Source organism: Mustela putorius, unplaced genomic scaffold, assembly GCF_011764305.1.
Source record: "Mustela putorius furo isolate JIRA1106 unplaced genomic scaffold, ASM1176430v1.1 tig00003834_pilon_pilon_pilon, whole genome shotgun sequence".
Classification (NCBI taxonomy): Eukaryota; Metazoa; Chordata; class Mammalia; order Carnivora; family Mustelidae; genus Mustela; species Mustela putorius.
The window spans coordinates 4,765,405-4,780,516 of NW_025421987.1; the positions used below are offsets into that span (position 1 = coordinate 4,765,405).

Genomic DNA, 15,112 nt, shown 5'->3' on the forward strand with positions numbered 1-15,112 from the left:
TTGCAGCAAAGAATTTTGTTGAGGGCCTCTGTGATTCCTAGCTTATAAATGTTTTGAGTTTTCCACTGAAAGAACCCTAGCTATTGCAATGGTCTGCACAGGGTATAATATTAATTTCTTGGCTGTAAATTTTACACAATGCAAGTGTTTTAAATTTGTATCTGTATGACACAATTTTTCCTGTGACTTTGGTTAGTTAGATAATTTTTCTAGATTAATTTTTTCATAAACCAGGAAGCTCTTTGTGATTTTATTATTTTGAGACTCCCTTCCAACTCCTCTACCCCTACCCCCATGAAGACAGAGTCTCTGTTACCTCATGGGTATTAAAACCTCAACTCTGGACCCCAAGGGCAGTTTTTTATTTTTTTTTTTTTTTTTTTTTTTTTTTTTTTTTAAAGATTTTATTTATTTATCTGAGAGAGCACAGGGGTAGACAGAATGGCAGGCAGAGGCAGAGGGAGAAGCAGGCTCCCTGCTGAGCCCAGGAGCCCGATGTGGGACTCGATCCCAGGACGCTGGGATCATGACCTGAGCCGAAGGCAGCTGCTTAACCAACTGAGCCACCCAGGCGTCCCCCCAAGGGCAGTTTTTAATTTTAGCTTCTGGAAATAACTCTTTTCTTCTTTGGAACAGAACTATTTAAAACAAACTAATTTCATTTTGTCCATCTTTTTTTTTTTTTTTAAGATTTATTTATTTATTTGAGGGAGTGTGAGCACAAGTGGGGGGAGGGGTAAGAGAGAATCTTAAGTAGACTCCCTGCTGAATGTGGAGTCTGACCTGGGCCTCAATCTTACCACCCATGAGATCATTACTTGAGGTAAAATCACGAGTTGGACGCTTGACCAACTGAGCCACCCAAGCACCCTGCTCATCATTTCTGTTTGTTTGTTTGTTTGTTTGTATGCACATTTGTTTCCATGTCAGATTAGTCTATCGTGTTTCTAAATGTCTGGGTAGAAATCTGTAGCATTGATTAGTATCTGCTAACTAATTGCTACAAATTTAGCATATATTCAATATTGCTTCTACTTTGTCTATTAGCTTCACTCAGCCTTTTAAATTATCTGTCTTACCCTGTCTCCCCTGAGTAGTTTATAAACCCCTTCAGTTTATAAACCCCTTCGGTTTTTAAACTCCTTGGGGGAAGATACTTTATTTTGTTCTTTTTGTATTCTGCCTGTCTTCAAAAAGATCTAGTTTGAAAACTGTTCAATGAGTGTTTTTAAATATTAACTTTTAAAATACGCATAATTTGAAAATAAGGTGATGCTATGGTAAGTTTTTTTTTTTTAAGATTCACTTATTTATTTATTTGACAGACAGATTGCCAGTAGGCAGAGAGGGAGAGAGAGAGGAGGAAGCAGGCTCCCCGTGTGGAGCTCGATCCCAGGACCCGGGGATCATGACCTGAGCTGAAGGCAGATGCTTTAACCCACTAAGTCACCCAGGCACACCAACCCTATGGGAAGTTTTGAAAATATACATTAACTACTGAAAGAACAGTATCTCTCATCAAAACAGGGTTCCGACTTTGAATGGAAGGGTCGAGGTTTTGTTTATAGTTTGTGAGAGCTGATAAAATATTGAAGAGAACCTTACTAATGTGAATCACGCCATTGCAGTCACATAAGCAATTAGGTCACCTCTGTGCCCTGATTTATATCACCGCCGAGTAGATCTTTTCACTTCAGTCATTGCTATGGCCACCAGTAGTGGCAGGTGAGATTAGTCTGTACCTTGCCTTAGCTGCACCATGAAGCTGTTGCTTTCTGTCCTGGCCTCTTTGTCCCAGCTCTAGAGAGATGCCTGTAGGAACCTGTGCAGCCATTCTGCTGCATGGACGAAACCAAAAGGGAGAAAATGCTATCATCTCAATGGGCAACCCTTGACCAGTGGAGGATGGGCGACTAGACAAATCATCTACTGTCTCATCCCCAGGTGAACTACTCTGACTCATACTCTACACAACATCGCAGAGTCTCCCATAGGATCAAGGTCCACTTGCCCAGTAACCACCAGTCAGATAATAGGTCCTTGGTTTATCTTTCTCTTCCTTATTGTACTCTACCAAGACCCTCATTCTTATTCCTTAGGATGACTGCCCCCAAATTACTTTCACCTTGTCACAGGCTCTTCTTTTTTGGGAGGAAACACAGGTTAAGACAACTAAACATGTCTTAGAAAAGTTGGTAAAAAGAGGCCTAACTTTCTGAAAGTTATCAACTAATTCACAAATCTTACTTAGAAACATATGTCTATGAGGAAAATATTTGCCCAATTCAGGAGTAGGGGATTTAGGCTCCTTGGAGAGGTCTCCAGAAGGACAACTCCAATTCTTGTGGAGGAAACATTAAGTAGCAGTTGCCAAAGAGGACGAAATTGGTAGGAAGAGGTGGGGAAATGGACTGGCATCACAGAGCCAAAAAGAAAGCGGAACTTAGGACTTCAGAAGGAGCTACATGTTATCCTTCCATATTTGGGGCTCTGTATTCTCAACTGCCCTCTTCTTCTTCTTTTTTTTCAATCGAAAACCATTTTGGCATGGTTTAAAAGATATGCTATAACTATGTGGATCCAGTTAATAATTGACTCAAATTTCTGCTATCTGGTGTGCAGGGTAGATGACTAATAAGTCCAGAATGCTACTTCAATAAAGCCCATTTTATTCGGCAGATAAACCAGCATGTGACAGTAGACACTCAGGAAGTCGAGGCCAGAAGGAATACCACGTTCCCTACACACTTTAATCCGGGTTGTGTTCTCTGCCTTGACAAAATTGCTGGAAGTGCGTATCTCCATAGGCTGGGGAGTTTTGTGTGTGTCTGTTTCACGGTGGCTCTGACAAGCCCTACTCATAGCAGAGGATACTGGTTTGACTTTCAGCCACAAGCTTTTGAGGAGTTATGCCTAAGGGTGGTCCAACAGGCAATTATGAAACAGAAATCTTGTCTATCTCTTAAGTAAACATTTATCAGATAGATTGGTGTATACATTTATCCTACCAGGAAGAGCCAACCTTAATATCAAACATGACTTCTTCCAAGCATAAACAGATAGTTACGTAAGTACTAGGTGGCAGTGAAAACGATGAGAAGAACAAATTATCAAGCATCTACTTGTGCTGATCTAGATACCGTGACTAGGTGCTTTCCATGCATCATTTTTGGTCCTCAGAACAGCCTGGTGAGGTAAATGTTGTTTTCCTTATTTTCCGGTGGGAAAAACTGAAACTCAGAATTCCTCTCCCAGGGATATGCAGCCGACAAACGGCAGGGCCTGGATTAAAATACTAATCATCAGGATCGCAGTCACTCAGGCTGCTGGCATTTGTGTGTCCATCCTGATGATCACATCTGGGATGAGCACCTCCCATATTATTTGTTCCAGTGATCACTCCTTGAGTTAGTCATATCACGCCCATCCTGTACATGAAGAAAGTGAGTTTAAAAAAAGTATTTATTTGAGAGAGAGGGAGAGAGTAAGGAAGGACAGAGAGAGAGTCTCAGGCAGACACTATAGAGAGAGAGAGTCTCAGGCAGACCCTGTTATCAGCACGGAGCCCAGCGTGGGGCTCCACCTCAGGAACCTGAGATCACGATTGGAGCTGAAACAAGCATCAGCAGCTTAACTATGTCACCCAGGCACTCCAAGAAAGTGGATTTTGAAGGTTAAACAACTCCATCGAAGTCATACAGTGGGTACATAGCGGCTCTGGAATTTTAAATAGGACATGAAAGAACATAATACTTTCACCGATTCCCTAAAGCTCCGAAAACAGATTCCTTATGTCCGGCCCTATGCCTGTCTCAACCGACATGTTTCTGTCAAGCATGTGACAGGGTAAGTTCCATGTCCCACTGTTGCCCCCAGGGGTCTGACTAATGCTGCTCTCTTCAAGAAACTGCTAACATCTCTAGCTTAAGCAATGTGCAAAGTAACTGGTGCGAATAAAATCTTTTCCCCCAAGGCCTCTCTTATGCACGGTTCATTTTCTGGACTAACAAGTCTAAGAGGTGGCCCTGCAGGGTCAGCCCCTGAAATGTTGGTAAGTTCAGTGCTTCAGTGAAGCCACAAGCAAGATTTAATGGAAAATAGGCACATTTTATGGTAAATCAGTGTGAGAGTTCTTCACATGGTGTCTAAGGAGCAATGACAAGCTGGAAAGCTAGTTGACGATTGATCCGGATGTCTACTGTTATATTCCCCTTCCTTCTGACACAGCAAGTTTGTTTCTTAAATAGCAGAATTGTAGATCCTGAGGATTAAAGGTGGAGAGAAATAATTTCATATGTAGGTTGTATAGCAACTTCCTGGGTTTTAGCAAAGCATCTTTGACATTTTTGCACTCAGAGAAGAACCCAAGAACAATACAAAGGAGGGACAAAACAGTCTCATTTTTATTTCTAGAGTTAGCAACAAGGTGGCAGACAATTTCCTTATTTGCTATTTGGATTCTCAAAATGCCTAGCCTCTCCTTTTATACTCATGCCCTCTAAATTGTCCCACCTAGATAGAAAGCATGATTTTTGCTGAGAGTTCTTTGAAATAAATCTAAAGCCTACTAGCTAATTCCTAAATAGCAGAACAACGCAGTGACATAACTGTACAGCACACAAAAATGTGTTTTTATATGCACTTGTGTACACGAACTAAAAGTGCAGGGATAGAATGGGAGCCATTACTAATTAATGGTCAAGGCTCTGCCCTGAACAACTTCTCCATCTGCACATTGGGGTTATCCATTTTAAGAATCTAATATTTTTCCAGTTCCTAATATTTTTGTATATTCTACACAAACATAAGATCATATTACAGATGACACCCAAGAAAAAGATGAGGAATTCGTCATTAAAAACTGCTAACTTATGAAAAATATTCTATCCCCACCTCTGTCTGTGTTTCTTATGGTTTGGGCTTTTTGTTCACAGCCTTTCCTTCTAACTTCCTGAAAAAGGATGACAGTGAGTTACCATTATCAAACCATCTCTATTAAGAGACCCTTTCTCAAGAGGGCAATCCTGCTGGACCTGGCTGGCCTTTGATTTGACAATGTCATTAAGTGAAAAAAAAAAAAAAATCTCTGTCAGTGATTTAAGGAAGTCCAGACCTGAGAGTGAAAGAGCAGAACCCAGGGGGTTGATCTGATTTTCCAAATCCTCTAACAAGGATTGAATACAAGCTCACAAGGAGGTCTTTCATAGGCTAATTTCTTCATTTCCTTCTTGTATACCAAATAAAAGGAGGGAGTGTGGAAACTTCTCCTGTAAAAGGAAAAGTAGGCATGAAGCCAGCATACTCTTTTCCCATTCTTCGAGAAGAGAAATTAGAGGAAAAGGAACACTTGTATTTGATGTGTGTCTTCCTTAAGAAAGGTACTTAGTATGGTAGAGCATATGTAAAGAAGGCCTTACCTTCTTGATTTTCCTGATAAAGAGACTAGGTTCAAAGTGATTAAATATCTCAAAAATAACTAGATACTTATGGAACGAGTCAGTTCTAGTATATCCTTTTCCTGTCCTACTGTGTTGGTTCCACTGTGCTGATCCAGAAGGGGTTGGCTCTGTGAGGGGCTCACAGCCTATAGGGATTGTTGACATGAAGTTAGGTTGTTTTCCTAGTTTCCAGTTCTGGGATTTGAGTTGAGTTAGTAGGTATTTTATAATGAAATCCTGTTAAAAATAGTGCTAAAAAAAGAGTGCCGTGGACATCCTTATTAGGAATTGTTGCCAGTTGAGTTTCATTGCACCTGTCAATTTCTCATGGCTTTATAACGTAGATGCACTCAGAGAAGTTGAGAATGTATCTATAACAAGAAGGTTTTGGGGCCCAGGAACATGCATCCACCAGGAAGCTGTCTCTATTACTAGCCTCCATACAGGGCACAAGATGTGTCATTGGTAGAAATGAAAACATGGCCTTTCCCTGAACTCCTGAGGGCGCTAAGTCAGTGATGACAAGTTATCTTCTACACATGTTCTTTGGTTCTAATCAGAGCGTGTTGGTTAATATTCCTGAAAATCAAATTATAATCGGGCAGTTGTCTTCAGAAAAGCCAATATTTGTTAAAGTGAAATAGTAGCAACCACAAGAACATAGTAATGGAAGAGAAGGTGTGGTAGACCTTTTTTTTTCTCCTCCTCCCCCCCCCCCCCACAATTTCTGTTTCCAGATTGCTCAATAACATCTGCTGGTAACTGAAAATTCAGCTAAGAAAAGAAAAACCCACCACTGGTCGTGGGTTTGGAACATGTATTTCCAAGGCATGTCAGAACATCCTCTCGGTTTGCCCTCATTTCCCTATTCCTGTAAATAGTAAGGAGTATTCTTTCTTTTATAGGTTTTGCCTGTCCCTTTACCTGCAACCTACCAACACAAAATAAGTATACTTTGGGGCGCCTGGGTGGCTCAGTGGGTTAAAGCCTCTGCCTTCAGCTCAGGTCATGATCCCAGGGGTCCTGGGATCGAGCCCCGCATCGGGCTCTCTGCTCAGCGGGGAGCCTGCTTCCTCCTCTCTCTCTATCTGCTTCTCTGTGATCTCCGTCTGTCAAATAAATAAATAAAATCTTAAAAAAAAAAAAGTATACTTTGGGAAATCCTATCAGTTTGGATTTGACATTCCTATTTTTAAAAAATATTTTATTTATTTATTTATTTATTCTACAGGCAGACAGAGAGGAAGGGAAGCAGACTCCCTGCTTAGCAGAGAGCCCAATGCAGGCTCAATGTGGGGTTCAACGCAGGGCTCGATGCAGGGCTCGATGCGGGGCTTGATCCCAGGACCCTGGGATCATGACCTGAGCCGAAGGCAGAGGCTTTAACCCACTGAGCCATGCAGGCACCCCTGATATTTCTATTAATATTTTCAGTTATACCAGATGAAAAGTAGACATATTGCTTTTTGCCTTCTTTCCTTCCTCTCTTCAAACTATCCCTTATTTCTTAAAAAACAAATAACTTTTATTTACATCAAAGACATAAATGTCTAAAACTTCAGGAGGCAAATAATAATGAAAAACACCACGTCTTTGTCATTTCTGCCCATCCTCTTTTCCCCACGGAAACTACATTCACCAGTTATTAAGCTGCTGGATTTTGTTTACTTTTAGAGCTCTGGATGACACGTTTATTTGGCTACTTCTTGATTTTTCAGTTTTATGCATGATCCATCAGGTTCTCACTGTAGAAAGGAAGGATTTAGTTCTCTTTCTCCCCTATTCCCACCACACCTGTGTACCCTTCCCTCCTCCACACACCCATCTTTCCACTCTGGTTATTTTATCACTTTGTTGGGGTTAGTACTCAATGTTCACATTATTATAAAGAATATCCACAGGTTTGCAGAGCAGTAAATTACGATTACTTTTTCCTTCATGCATATTCTTTTGTTCATACTACATGACCATCACCTCCTTTATGTCTGCTGCTCTGTGGTAATAATCATACCCGCTCTCCCTACGGGCATGCCCCAGCTCAGAAGCACTGGATCCAACACGAAGTCTTTGCCAGCTGTTAGGGCATTTTCGAGCCATTTTATTGTACCTAGGGAAATTTCTTCCCAGTCCTTTCAACCATTCAAGTTGAAACTGGTTGTCGTCTATGCCCATTGCACAGCTGTCATTCTAAGGGATTCCTATTTATGTCATCTGGTGGAGTCCCTCAGCTCTTTTTGTATTGATCTCCTTTCCCTGCTTTATGCCTTCCTTTTTCTTTTTCCTTTTTTTAAGATTTATTTATTTATTAGCAAGAATGTGCATGCAAGTAGGGGGAGAATGTAAGGGCCTATTCAGCCAGAGCGGCCCCACCCTGGTTGAACAGCCATTTTGTTGTTTATGCAGTAAAACTTAAATGGACCCTGCCCAATCCCCCCCCTCCCGCCCCCCAGGGGAACTTACTTAAAAGCAAGTCCGGGAAACCAGTCCCAGGTGACAAAGCCCAAATACAAGGGTGGGTCAGGTCAGGTGGAGATAACGCCCCAAATGCAGGGGTGAGTGAGTCAGGTGGAGACATCCAATCAGTAAAGCACGTATACTGTCTCCCTAGTTACCAAGGAGTGTGGGCCCTGCCTTTTGGGCACCAATTCTGACCAAGGTGATAGGCTAGTTCAAACAGCTACTATGGGGTGAACTGTAATTCAATTGGCCACCCCTGTGGGACCTAGCATGACTGTGCAGCTTTCTCTGTGTGTAACAATCTCATTGACTACCTGTGTGTGGCCAGGCCCAACCACATGGCCTTTGCTCTATAAAAGTTAGTCTGTAAGGCTGGGAGTGGTCACCTCTTTGCAAGAGTCATCCCCAGCTGGTCAGTTTGATTCTCGATGCTTGGCGCAAAATAAAGCTTTGCTTGACCTTCGCTTTGTATCACTCTCGCTCCTTTGACCATGGACCCAACAGAGGGGAAGAGGGAGGGAGAGGAAAGAAGCACATTTCCTCCTGAGCGAGGACATGGATGTGGGGCTCGATCTCACAACCATGAGATCATGACCTGAGCCAAAATCAAGATTGGATGCTCAGACAACTGAGCTGCTCAGATGCCCTGCCTTACTCTTTCTTGATTCATTACCTCCTAATAATGGGCATTGGAGCTTCTACTTTCTGCTATATATATTTTCATACCTTTTTTTTAAAAAATAGGAACTTCCTTCTCCTTTTTATTTATTTTTGAGAGAGAGAGAAAGAGAGTGATCTGTGGGGCAGGCGGGAAGAAGCAGAGAGAGAATCTTAAGCAATCTCCATGTCCAGCGCAGTGCCTGACAGGGGATCTGGATGTCAAGACCATGACCTAAGCTAAAATTAAGAGTCCGATGCTCAATCAACTGAGCCACGCAGGTGCCCCTGATTTTGTTTTTTAAAGTGCAATAAACCTATACGTCAGAGGAAGAGATTAAGTGAGATAACACTTGGCTTTTTATAAAATCCCAACACTATCTTTTTTCTACCTTTGTCCACCCCTGATCCCAACCATATTTTCTGTCATAGATAGATGGTCTCCTGAGAGTTAACAGGAGAACTGTCTTAGAGGCAATACCACATTCAACCCTTTAATTATTCTCCTTTAAAAAATATATACACTTTTATTTCTCTTCATTGATTTGCTAGTTTAGATTTTATCTAATCACTTACTACTATAGAATGTTAGGATTGGGGCACCTGGGTGGCTCAGTGGGTTAAAGCCTCTGCCTTTGGCTCAGGTCATGATCCCAGGTCCTGGGATTAAGCCCCGCATTGGGCTCCCTGCTTGGCCAGGAGCCTGCTTCCTCCTCTCTCTCTGCCTGCCTCTCTGCCTACTTGTGATCTTTGTCTGTCAAATAAACAAAATTAAAAAAAAAAAAAGAAGAAGAAGAATGTTAGGATTTACTGTCTTTTATGTGGTCCCACTGATAAGGGAAACACTGTACTTAAGATGGCCGACCAAACCAGCAAGGAATTCCATTCCCTGTCTCAAAGCCCTTCCAGGTTCTTCTTTTCTACCCCATTTCCCACGCCCACCAGAAGTACCAAGTACGCAGAAGTAGAAGGGTATAAATCCCCCTCCCTGCTTGTGCTGGGGGTTCAGACCTTTGAGAACAGCTTCCTCCGAGCCCACTGGCGTTAAATAAACCTCCAATCCTCCAAAGTCTCTGAGTGCCGCTTGGTTCTTCCGTCAGAATCCAGTCCAGGTTCCGTAACGCCACCTTTCCCGACTCGCTCTTCCCATTCTTCCACACTCCCAGTATATTTAAGTCACAAGTTTTGGCTCAGTCAATATCTAGAGTTTACTCTGTTATGGCTATGTTGGGAGACAATTCTCCATGTCCTTTTTTATTTTTATTTTTTTCCATTTCTACACATTTTATGTCTAGGGACACTGACAGCTTTGTTCCAGACTAGCATTTCAAGAAGGTATGTATAGTCAGTCAGCAGCTTTGGAAGACAGTGAGAGTGTCTTCCTCAAGGGCAGGGCACAGGTTTCTTTACGGCTCAGAATGTTAACGATGATGTCCCCCTCTGGGGCGAAGGTCATTCAGGCTTGATTTCAGCCCATTTTAAAAGACTGGGGTTCCCTAAGCTCAGGGGTCCTCAGCTGTGATACAGTTCCACAACATGTGAAGTGTCCACCTGGGCCATTCATTGTCACCCCCATGGGACATGGAGGGTAAGGGGAGTCAGAGCAACCGTGAGGTTCATGCTGCTTGCTATTCTGTGAGTAATAAAATTCTTTGCTTCTGGTCCAGGAGTCTCCAGTCATTTCCCAGCATCCCTGGAACTCTGGCAGGTTAATTTGTTGGCTTGGAAGTAGGGTAAATTCTCGGACTCCTAATTCTTTACAATAGGAAACTCTGGCTTCTTGCCTTTCCTGCACTTTTTAGAAATTTCCCATATGTAGTATTTTTTTTTTTTTTTTAATTTTCTTTGCTAAGTTTGAAACCCCTGATGAGATGCACTGAGAAAAGCATGCCATGATCTCCACGGTATTCCTGCCAAGGATGCATAGTGTGCATCTGGCCCAGACACACGGTGTGAGGGTCATCCAATTGAATGTGAAACTTGTAGTTTATTTATTTGAGAGAGAGAGAAAGCGCACAAATGAGAGGGAGAGGGAGAAGCAGACTTCCCACCGAGCAGGGAGCCCAGTGAGGGGCTCAATCCCAAGACCCTGGGATCATGACCTCAGCCGAAGGCAGACATTTAACTGACTGAGCCACCTAGGTCCCCCTAAGCTTTAAAACTAAGTCAAAGACAGAAATACTGCTGTAGGTTGAAAGGATCTGAAGAGACATGAGAACCAAAAGTAAAAGTAACGCATTCCTTGGCACAACCCTAGACCAGAAAGGAAAAGCAGGCTCTTTAGATGGTTGGCAAAATTTGGGTAGAAGTGTGTCTTTGTTTGGGGGAAATATACACTAGATTTTTAAGGGGTGATGAGACATCATGCTTAATGCTTGATTTTCTTTTTTTTTTTGGCCAGGCTCGATCTCATGACCCTGGGATCAGGACCAGAGCTGAAACCCAGAGTCTGACGCTTAACTGACTGCGCCACCCAGGTGCCCCAGAATCAGCCGTCTTCTGTGGTACATAGTTACGTGCCTGCATGGACTAAAGAGCTATGCCAGTCTCCTTATTAGGACTTTTAATAAATTTGCTTGTTTTCAGCAAAGGCACTTGCAAACCCAGTATCTTCAGAAGCCCATGCTTCCTTTACTGATGGATATGTTCTGAGTCTCTGTGGCATGACTCAACTTGCATATTGTTGGGATTTTTCTTCTTCAGGTCATTAGCATAACAGAGAAAGCTAAAGCCTGTGTCATTTACAGCTAGGTTATCAGCTTTCCATCTTCCACTGTTTTGTAGACCATAATTGCTGTCATCACCTCTTCCTTTTGTGGGCTTAAGCACACACAAAAAATTTTTTGTTATTTTAGTGGAATTTCAGGAAGGAGCAAAGAGAAATATGTTTTTTGTTTTGTTTTGTTTTTCTATCTGGTATAATTAACAGGAAGACCTGTCATTACCTGAGCTTTCTTTCTATTGAAGACTAACTTCCTACGTGTGAGGAAATAGGTGCTCTGTGTAATCATTTGGCACAGACTCCCGACCAACACTAAAACACCTTTATATTAGGAAAGGAGAATTTTTAAAAGATGGGTTTTTTGTTTGTTTATTTTGTTTGTTTGCTTAATTAAAAGGATGAAATTTTTTTCTTAGATATCGACTTTTTTCTATAAGTGAGCTTTTTTAATGTTGTGTTTCTCATTCTTGTACTGCTTTTTCTTCATATCCAGCTGACGTTTGGGTAAAATGGGCAGAGGAAAAATATTCTGCTCATAGAATACTTTTACATTCCACATGCATTCCTAACAAGATAAAACTTTTATTCTATTTCAAGACCATGGATAGGAGAAATAGCCTCCCCCATTTTCATTTATAATTTGTTTGAAATACAAATAGAGAAACTATTGACATGTTTAGAAGGGCTTTTTAAAACATAGGTTCAACCTTAATTTTCATCTTCGAGAAAAAAGTCACTAAGTCTAATTGTGCACTAGAAGAGTCTGGTGGGACCACTGTCTACTCATAGGGGCTATATGACATATTTAAAACTTTCAAGGGAAACACATTTATTAGCCACTTAATGAACTACTAGCCTACAACTTCGGACTTGGATTGTGCTACATTGCTTTTATAGCAGACAGATCTTTGTGAGGCTGAGTGCTCAGTGGTTACTATGGTAAAAAGTAGACAGCACATGAAAATCAACGTGGAACAGGAAATGAGGGCACCGTTCCTAATCTGATTCCAAAGTTTGAGTGTACAGGGCCTATATTAGTCAGGGTTCTCCAGAGAAACAGAACCAGTAGGATACAAAAATACACACACACAGACACACAGATACATGGATATAGAGAAAGAGATAGATTACGAGGGGTTGGCTCATGTGATTATGGAGGCTGAGAAGTTCCATGATCGACCTGTCTGTTAACTGGAAGCCCAGCAAAGCTGGTGTTTTAGGCTGAAAACAAACCCAAAGAATGAGGGGAGCCGATGGCGTGAATCACACTTTGAATCTGAAGTCCCAAGAACTGGAAGTGCTGATGTTTGAAGACGGGAGAAGAGAGATATCTCAGTTCAGGTAGAGAACAGAGAGCAAATTTGCCCTTCCTGTGCCTTTTTGTTCTACTCAGGCCCTCAACAGATTGCATGATGCCCACCTGAGTTTGGGAGGGCAATCTCCTTTATTCAGTCTACAGATTCAAATGATAATCTCTTCCAGAAATACTGTCAGAGACACATCCAGAAACAATGTGTTACCAGCTCTCTGGGCATCCCTTAGCTCTGTCAAGCTGACACAGAAGTTAATCAATACAGTGCCCAACAGGTGCATGGACCTCACTGGTTAAGTGTAGTGTTGATAAAATGTGTCCAAAATTATTTGGTAATGTTTCTTCTAAGACTTGGAGCCTAATTTTTTCTCATCTTGAGTATGAGCTGAACTCAGTAACTAGCTTCTAAAAAGTCAATATGGCAGACGTGACTGTGTGGCTTCCATGTCTATTTCATAAAAGGCATTGCAAGTTCTTCCTTGCTTTCTCCCTTAGAATGTTCATTTCCAAGGAAGCCAGCTGCCATGTTGTAAAGACAATCAAGCAGCCCTATGGAGGTGCCCATGTGACAAGGAACTGAGCCTGTTTTCCATCAGCCGACAGGAAACTGAAGCTTTCTGCCCATAGTCACATGAATGAGTCATCTTGGGAGTGGGCCTTTCAGCCCTACTTGATGTCCTGACTACAACCTCAGGAGAGATTCTGAGGCACAGACACCCAGTCAAGCCCATCCCAAATTCCTGGTCCACAGAAAAGATGAAATGATAAATACAATTGACTCTTGAACAACTCAGGTTCGAAGAGCTTGGGTCCACTTGTACATGGGATTTTTTCCATAGAGCACAACACTGTGAATTTATTTTCTCTTCCTTATCACTTTTCTTTTCTTTTAAAGTAAGTGCCAGCCCAGCATGAAGCCCAGTGTAGGGTTTGAACTCAAAACCTTGAGATCGAGACCTGAACTGAGATCAAGAGTCAGACACTTAACTGATTGAGCCACCCAAGGCACCTCCACTTATGACTTTCTTTCTTTCTTTTTTTTAGATTTTATTCATTTCTTAGAGTGAGAGAGAGAGAAAGAGAGTGAAAGCAGGGGCAGAGGCAGAAGGAGGAACAGACTCCCTGCTGAGCAAGGAGCCTGATATGGGGCTTAATCCCAGGACCCTGGGATCATGACCTGAGCCAAAGGTAGATACTTAACCGACTGAGCCACCCAAGTGTACCGACTATGAATTTCTATTGTTTTTTTAAAAATATTTTATTTATTTATTTGACAGAGAGATCACAGGTAGGCAGAGAGAGAGAGAGAGAGAGAGAGGGAATTAAGCTCCCTGCTGAGCAGAGAGCCCGATGCCGGGCTTGATCCCAAGACCCTGAGATCGTGACCTGAGCCGGAGGCAGAGCCTTAACCCACTGAGCCACGCAGGTGCCCCTACTTATGAATTTCTTAATAACATTTTCTTTTCTCTAGCTTACTTTATTGTAAAAATACAGTATATATTACATATAATATACAAAATATGTGTTAATGAACTATATTATCTGTAAGGCTTCTGGTCAGCAGTAGGCTATTGGTAGTTATGGGGGAGCCAAAAGTTAATATGTAGTACCCCTAATGCCTTGTTTTTCAAGGGTCAATTCTATTTGTTTTTAAGCCATTAAATTTTGGGGGTAATTTGTTAAACAGTTGATAATGGTAAGTGTGGAATGATGAAATAAAATTTTTTTCTTTCTGTTTCTGTGTGTTTTTTTTCAAACAGCTGTGAAGTTGTTAGAAAATAAATATATATATTTTTAGAACCTAAATATGTCTTAAGTTGATAACTCTAACTACTTAGTAAACAGAACTTCGGGTATTTACTTTGGCCTGGAACATCATGAAAAAATTTCTGAGACACTAAGTGTGCTATTCACTGATAGAGTTTGAGGAAACTCATCACTAAATTAAAGATGGCTGCTAAATCTTTTTTCCCTTTAATTTATTTAGGCATATATATAATTTTTACCTATTTTTGGAATGGAAAGGCTTATTACTTTTGATTCTGAACATGTTTTTATTTGTCATGTCCATAGAGCCGTGAAAATGAGAAAAAATTACGTGTAGAGAGGTAAGGTTCCTCAAGAAAAGTGATCATTTGAGAGTACATTGATGATTTATTTAATAAATATAAATGAAATTATTGTTTTATAGATATCAATATATCTGTATTTGGGCTTATATAAAATTTAGGGATAAATTAACGACATACAATGAAGCATGTAAATACTAGCTTATGGGTATGGCAATATATGCCTTCGGTGCAGTGGACTGTTTACTGTGAATAAGAAGAGATGACGCTCCCTCTAGTGGTAGTTGTTGATATAATTCATGGCAGGAAAAAACATACCAGTTTCTTCCTTTAACCTTGGGACAGTGTGTAAGGTACTTACCTGTTTTTTTTAAAATTTTTTATTCATCGATAGTATTTAACCCTTGATTATGACTTTGGAGTTGAATGTTTTTAAAGGCAAGGACAACACCCACAG

The 15,112-nt window shown here is 41.3% G+C and overlaps 1 long non-coding RNA gene across 6 annotated transcripts in view; it reads left to right on the plus strand.

Annotated features, from left to right (window-relative positions):
* LOC101676471 overlaps nucleotides 1-11,689 on the plus strand; it is a 102,505-nt gene extending 90,816 nt beyond the window's left edge. For 5 of the 6 annotated variants that reach the window (XR_006609041.1, XR_006609045.1, XR_006609040.1 and 2 more), the window contains one exon: nucleotides 10,954-11,689. This is a non-coding gene — a long non-coding RNA (uncharacterized LOC101676471). Of the gene's footprint in view, nucleotides 1-1,798; nucleotides 2,925-10,953 lie in introns of those variants that run through there. The other variant, XR_006609044.1, reaches the window with a different exon arrangement.
* Nucleotides 11,690-15,112: the final 3,423 nt, after the last annotated feature.